Genomic DNA, 7738 nt, shown 5'->3' with positions numbered 1-7738 from the left:
TTTTTTTTTTTTTTTTTTTTTAAGGCTTTACAGCTTCATTTTGCTGATTCTGCAGAGCCCTCTGTCACGAGAAACAGGCATTTCCCCGAATTCATGTTTCTGCTATGGCGGGTTTATCACAAGTTTTCTGCAAGCTGCGACGCAATATCCGAGTGCAGGAATGAAAAAGTCAGGGACTGCAAAAATTAGTAAAAACGCTATCATATCAAGGGTATTTTCTTGTGTCCCAGTTAGATTTGCAGGAATTAAGAGCCAATTACGTCCTGAAAATCAGTGAGTTGAAGACAAGGGAATTCTGGCAAATCCATGAAAGTAAGAAAATTTGCTTCCAACTCAGCAAAGGTACCTGGGACCTCCCCAGATCAAGCTCCACCCTCAAACAAAAATCAGCCACTAGGAACGAGGTGCCTACCCCCAAAATCTGCCTCTTTCACACCAAAATGACGAAACACCTACCCCGGGCATTCAAGGGGAAAAGGAAAAAAAAAAAAAAATTAAAAAATTTAAAAATCACATTACAAAACCCAATTCATATTGAAAAGATTCATTCAGAAACTCCACCAAAAAAGTCTGTATGCTATACTAAAAGGACGGAGTTAAGGGGAAAAGTTACCACTTACCACTAGCATTCACCACACGCGTTTTCCTTTTGTTAGTGTACAAGATAGTTGGACCTGTTACCTGGAGGAAAGTTCATGTACAAGACACTGATGTATCTACAAAATAAACTCAAGCTGCACTAACCTTAGGTCCAAGACATACACACGAGTGTAAGAATATGGAAATGGATTAAGTAGTAAAGGAAATAAATTTGCCTAGTGAAGACAGAGACACTATGTACTGCAAAAGAAAGCTTTTGTTTTTTTTTTCCCCTCCCAGTAACATCAACAATAGCTCTATTAGAAATTCTATGATTAGGACACAAGCTAGTTTGCCGTAGCACCACATCCATGTAGCAGAACTAAAAAAAAAAAAAAAAAAAAAAATTAAAAAATTTAAAAATCACATTACAAAACCCAATTCATATTGAAAAGATTCATTCAGAAACTCCACCAAAAAACAAAGGAAGGAAAAGAGAAACTATTCCTGCACCTCCGCCCTTACGGCGCTCACCTGGGGGGCAGGGCAGGCGCTTTCAGGGTTATTTTTGCATTTTTTACGTTAAAAGCGGAGAATGTGCCACAGAGTCCTGACGCAGAGGTTGGAGACCGGCCTCCTCCTTGTGCAAAGAGCATGTTGACCTGCAAGCAGAAGCTACCACGTGTTCTCGCTTGCTTAATTACTGAATTACTAAAGTATCCTGCTGACACAGAGGAAAACTACAGGTGATCCCTTTCTCCCTTTGTTTTTACTTCGGTTTATTCATTTGCCACGTGAGTAAATGGAAGCTCACCAGGCTTGGCAGAATCCCAGCCAATGGGTCTGGCAGCAGTCAACCTGAAGAAGGCTTATCCCACAGTGAGCTCGGTCTCAAAAATCAGGAGTTTTCATTCTAGAACAACTTACACCAAGAAATTTTTATTTTGTTTGCTAGCTAGGTCTTGAAATCATTTCAACCACATGATTGCATTCCCATGGGAAAGCAACAAACGTGTTTAAAACTCATTTTCAGTTTAAAATTCATTTTCAAAGTACCTGTAGGAGATCCAACACATTGTAGACGTGGCGTCAACTCGGTCTGCTGATACCTGGACAGACCTTCACCCGTCTGTGTATTTAAAAATGGGCCAAAATAGCACTTTTTGGGCCAGGTGCGAAGCACTGAAGAGAGAAGGACCGTGGTCTGAAACTGCATCTTGGTGTTTTTTTACACTTCTTTGTTAGTTTGAGTTACAGCCACAATAGTCATCGCGATGACCATGTTCCCAACCAAATCCACGCTGGGTCAAAGGAGGAAGAAATTTTGCAGCTCCCCGTGTAAACAAGGGAATGAGGTGTCATGAAGCTGTAAAGATAGCAGTCACTGCTGGAGACCTTGCTGTCAGAAGCGGAGCAGATGTCTCTCAAGGTCTCATGAGGACCTGAGACACGACAACGGAACGTGAATGTTATATTACCACGTGTAAGAAAAAAAAATATATCTTTTTTATTGCTAGTGAAAGTATAAACAGAAACTGAGGCGGAGTCAGGTGCTGTGGGAACAAGATTCATGATGGTCTGAACCACGATCATGAATGTGGTGCTTATGTCTGCAAATTAATAACTGCTATTTTTTGAGGTAGACAATATGTCCTACCTATTGCCAAAAATGTATTATCTCCCCTTTCAGCTGCAAAAAAATTAAAAATTTGCTTGGAAAAATAAAAAGTGTATTTTCTCTGTGACTGCTCACGCCTTGGACAGATCAAAATATGCTTGACAATGCGATGTGACCAAAATCTATTGTTTGTTGGTTTGGGTTTGGGTTTTTTTTGGTTTTTTGGGGTTTTTTTTGAAGCATAATGTAATTGCATTAGGAACATTTGCAAATGTGAAAAGTGTCCTGCAAGAAAACGATCTGAGCCTGTCATTTCTAGCTGATAATGGAGGTGTTGGCTGTAGGACACGCTTCTCTGCCTATAAATGGGGGCAGCACGGGGAATAAACGTGATGAGCTGGAGACCTGTCCCCAGCTGCAGGTCTACAATCTTGTGGGCTCGGAGATGTGGTGGGATGGCTCCCACGACTGGGGTGTTGCAATGGAGGGACGCAAGCTCCTTAGGAAGGACCAGAAGAGTTGCCCTTTATGGAGTGCATGGAGCTTTTCCACGGAGGTGGAGGAGGAGCCAGCTGAGAGCTGGGTTAGGATGGAAGTGAGAACAGGTGACGGTGACGTGGTGGTGGGTGTCTGCTACAGGCCAGGAAGAACAAGCAGCTGAGGCCCTCTGCAGACAGAAAGGAGCAGCCTCATGTTCGCAGGCCCTGGTCCTCACAGGGGACTTCACGCCCCACCACCACCCCCGACATCACACATCCAAAGAGCAACGGAGCTGGGGAAGGGTCTAGAGTTGTAGCGAGGGGGGGGTCGATCTCTTCTCCCAGGTAACAAGCGACAGGATGAGAGGAAATGGCCTCGAGCTGCGCCAGGGGAGGCTTAGCTTGGACGTGAGGAAAAATTTCATCACCAAAAAGGTTTTCAAGCATTGGAACAGGCTGCCCGGGGACTTGGTCGAGTCCCCATCCCTGGAGGTATTGAAAAGACCTGTAGACGTGGTGCTGCGGGACATGGTGTAGTGGTGGATTTGGCAGTTTTACGGTTCTACGTGCTGATCTTAAGGGTCTTTTCCAACCTAAATGATTCTATGATTCTATGATTCTAATCCAGGAGGTTCCTGGTGAACCTCATTGACAACTTCCTCCTCCAAGTGGCAGAGCAGCCAAGGAGGAGAGGTGCTCTCTTGGACCTCATGCAGAGGTCATACGAAAGACGGAGCCAGTCTCTCTTCAGTGGTGCTCAGAGCCAGGACCAGAGGCAATGGGCACGAACTGAAACACAGGAGGTTGTCTCTAATCATCAGGAAACACCTTGTTAAGTGTGAGGGTGACCGAGCGCTGGCACAGGCTGTCCAGAGACGTTGTGGGGTCTCCCACCTCAGAGATACTCAAAAGCCAACTAGGCACGATCCTGGGCCACCGGCTCTAGCTGGCCCTGCTTGAGCAGGGGGGGTTGGATCAGATGACCTCCAGAGGTCCCGTCCAACCTCAACCATTCTGTTATTCCGTGAAATAATATTTCTTTCCAGCTCATTTCTCGCTCATGGCTACATTCTTGCAGACAGCGCTGTCCATACCCACACTGAAATTTTTAGGGTGCACCAACACAGCCGCAGCATTTGTGGTGCCTACAGCACATGCCTCCACCGCTTAGGACATGGATGTCTGGGGATGCCTGCTCTGCCCCACAGCCTCTGCTCCTCCCTGGGACCCATGTCCTCCTGATAGCCCAGCTCTTCCCCATAGACCCCGCTGCCCCATGGGCATCTCAAGTTCCCGGCCTCTAACCCATGGTCTGCACAGCTCCCCAGGACCCAGGTGTCTCAGGGTACATCAGCGCTGCCTCACAGACCCACCACCATTCCCAGGGAATCCAGGGTACCCCTGCTTTGCCCCACAGACTCCATTGCTCTCCTGGATCCAGGCATTGAGGTCACCCAACCACCGGCCCATAAACCACTCCCCCAGGCATTTGGCCACCCTGAGTCCAACCCAGACCTGGGTGTATTGGGTAGAACAGTGCTGCCCCATGGTCCCCACTGCTCCCTGGGACCAGGACTAACGGGTGACCCTCATGAACCTTCAGGATTAGGGAAAGGCTAAGGTGAGGGTTCAGGTTTCTGCTTAGGAGGGTTTCTGGTGAGCGGTTGGGCTCCTTGGTGAGCTTTCTGCATGAGGGGATTGAGTTGGGTCTCGTGGTGTGAGCTGGGCCCGCAGTTTAGGGTGAGCAACCAGGGCAAGGGAGCAGGATGAGGGACACGGGAAGGGTTTATGGGTTCAGGCTTCAGCCTCACGATTTTGGGGTTAGGGATGAAGAGTAGGAGCTTTGGTAGCGCTTTGGGATAGTGGTTGGTGTAGGAGTATGTGGAAGGTATCAGCATCTGCTGCATTAATGTTACCTCGTCAAGGACCTTTTTGGTCTACCAAAGGGGACAATAAGTAAAAAGGGAAGCGATAAACAAAACCAGCCAGGGACACAGACTTGACAGACCCGTGATAGGGACGAAATCCAGTGATTAATGGGTGGGTCAGAAGGAAATTTCCAGGCAGAGCATTGGAGAAGGCCAACCTGAACCTTACACCTGACAAGAAGGAGGAACTGAGAGGACCATAAGGATTTGGGATATTTGAGGGATGCCTGTGGGACTCTGCAAAACCTGGGAATTTAATGGGCTTTAATTTGTGCCCACTGCCTCCTGTTCTGGGCACCGCTGAGAAGACCCTGGCTCCGTCTTCTTCATCCCTTCCCACTAGGTGTTCATGTACATTGATGAGATCCCCCCTGAGCCTTCTCTTCTCCAGGCTGAACAGTCCCAGCTCTCTCAGCCTTTCCTCACAGGAGAGGTGCTCCCGTCCCTTCCTCATCTTCACGGCCCTTTGTTGGACGCTCTCCAGTATACCCATGTCTCTCTTGTACTGGGGAGCCCAGAACTGGACACAACACTCCAGGTGTGGCCTCACCAGTGCCGAGCAGAGGAGAAGCATCACCTCCCTCGACCTTCTGGCAAGGCTTTGCCTTCTTTGCCACAAGGATACATGGCTGGCTCACGTTCAACTTGGTGTCCACCACAACCCCAAGGTCCTTCTCAGTGAAGCTGCTTTCCAGCTGGGTGGCCCCCAGCCCTTACTGGTGCCTGGGGTTGTTCCTCCCCAAGGGCAGGACTTTTCACCTCCCCTCACCGAACTTCATGAGGTTTCCCGTCAGTCCATTTCTCCAGCCTGTTGAGGTCCCTCTGGATGGCAGCACGACCCTCTGGCGTATCTGCCACTCCTCCCAGTTCGGCATCATCTGCAAACTTGCCGAGGGTACACACAGCCCCATCATCCAGATCATTAATGAAGATGTTAAACAGGATTGGCTCCAGTATTGACCCTGGGGTACACGACTAGGGACCGGTCTCCAGCTGGACATCGATCCCAACCCTCTGGGCCCAGCCATTCAGGCATTGAAGTCACAGTAAACACCACCCCTTCTCTCCCCTCGTCCACCAAACCAGCCACCTCATTGTAGAAGGCTGTCAGGTTGGTTAGGCATGATTTGCCCCTCATCAATCCATGCTGACCACTCCCCCACCACCTTCTTGTCGTTCATGTCTTTGGAAATGCTTTCCAGGGGGACTTTCTCCATCACCTTCCCAGGGTGGAGGCCAGGCTGACCAGCCTGCAGCTCCCTGGATCCTCCTTCTTGCCCTGCTTGAGGACAGGAGAGACATTTGCTCTCTCCCAGTCTTCAGGAACCTCTCCCAGTTGCCATGACCTTTCAAAGATAGACACCGGACACCGGTGTCCTTCACCTGGGTCCCTCACCTCCTGGGCACGGAGCCAACCAGACACCGGGGTCCCTCACATCCCAGAAGGGGAAGATGGAGAGAAAGAGGAGGAGAGTAGGGAGGGAGAGGACTCAAAGGGCTCCTTTCCCCTTAAGGTCCTCCACGTAGGCCCCCTCCCCATATGGACCCCAGACACCCCCACCCCACAGGGACCCTTCCCAGAGGGACCCTGGACTCCCTTCCCCATAGGGTCCTACAAGTCCTTTACGTAACCCCATCCCTGGAGCCCTGCACACCCTATAGGGACACCCCCATTCACCTGACCCCAGACACCCCAGGCCTATAGGGACCCCACACCCCTATAGGGCCCCCCACCATAGGGCTGTGCCTGGGGGGGGGGCTTCCCCCTTGTCTCACAGCCCTCATGCCCCCATCGATGCCAGAAGAAGCCAGGCAACACCAGGATGCAACACATTCTGTATTTGAATTATATTTTTTTCCCCCAGAAATACAGGAAAAAAGGGGGAAGGGGACACAAATTGGGTACAGGAAAGGAAAAAAAAAAAAAAAGGTTATAACAAAAAAAGATATTTTCCCCCCCACCCCTTTTCCCACCCCCTTTTTACCCCCCAATTTGGGAACTGGGGCTGGCTGGCTCCACCTGTACTGGGAAGAAAGTGTTAACAGACTCCAAAACCGCCATCCCTTACCCCAAAACCAGCCCCGGGAGCCTCAAGTCCCCCATACGATGCCACCCAGAGCCATTCCCAGTCCTCCCAGTTTCCGGCCAGGACTGGGATCCCCCCAAGGGAGGATGGAGGAAGGGTCAACCCCGTCCTGGGCCTCCAGGACCTGGGGCTGTGTTTGGGGGCAGAAAGCCTCAATTTGAGGTCAATCAACCAACTCTGGGAAAACTGGATGAACGTCAGGTCTGGGGTAAAACAGGGGTAGCTCCAGAGCTGGGGAAGTCCCTCATCCTCCCAGTATACCACCGAAAACCCCACCTTCCTCCCAGCATACCAGTAAATCTCCCCATCCTCCCAGTATACCAGTTAAAGACTGCCATCCTCCCAGTATACTAAGGAAAAGTCCCCTTCTTCCCAGTATACCAGTTAAACCCGCCTGTCCTCCCAGTATACCAGTTAAACCCGCCTGTCCTCCCAGTATACCAGTTAAAAACCACATTTCTGGTATAGTAGTGAAAAAAGAAAACCCTGTCCTCCCAGCGTACCAGTAAAGCCCCGCCATCCTCCCCCAGTAATAGAGCCTTGTCCTCTCAGTATACCAGTGAAAATGCGCCTGCCTCCCAGTACGCCGGTTAAAACTCTCATGTCCTCCCAGTGTACCAGTAACAAAGCTCAGTCCTCCCAGCACACCAGTGGAAAGGGGCCTTCCTCCCAGCACGCCAGTTAAAAAACCCCGTTCTCCCAGTACACCAGTGAAAAAGCGGTCTTCCTCCCAGCACGCCAGTCAAGAACCGCTGCCTTCCCAGTATACCAGTTAAAAAACCAAAAAAATTTCCCAGTATACAAGTGACTAACCACTATCCTCGCGGTGTCCCAGTTAAAACCCCACCTTCTTCCCAGTATACCGGTGAAAACCTCCGTCCTCCCAGTATACTTGTTAAAAACCCACCTTCCTCCCAGCACACCAGTTTACTCCTGTCCTCCCAGTACTTAAAAAGGGCCTTCCTCCCAGTCTAGCCGCTAAAAAGCCGGCCTTCCTCCCAGTATACCAGTTCCCCCCCATCCTCCCAGCACCCCAGTCCCCCCCCA

The sequence above is a fragment of the Aptenodytes forsteri genome, unplaced genomic scaffold (genome assembly GCF_000699145.1).
Source record: "Aptenodytes forsteri isolate BGI_AS27 unplaced genomic scaffold, ASM69914v1 Scaffold616, whole genome shotgun sequence".
NCBI lineage: Eukaryota > Metazoa > Chordata > Aves > Sphenisciformes > Spheniscidae > Aptenodytes > Aptenodytes forsteri.
Note: the sequence above shows the minus strand (reverse complement) of the source record.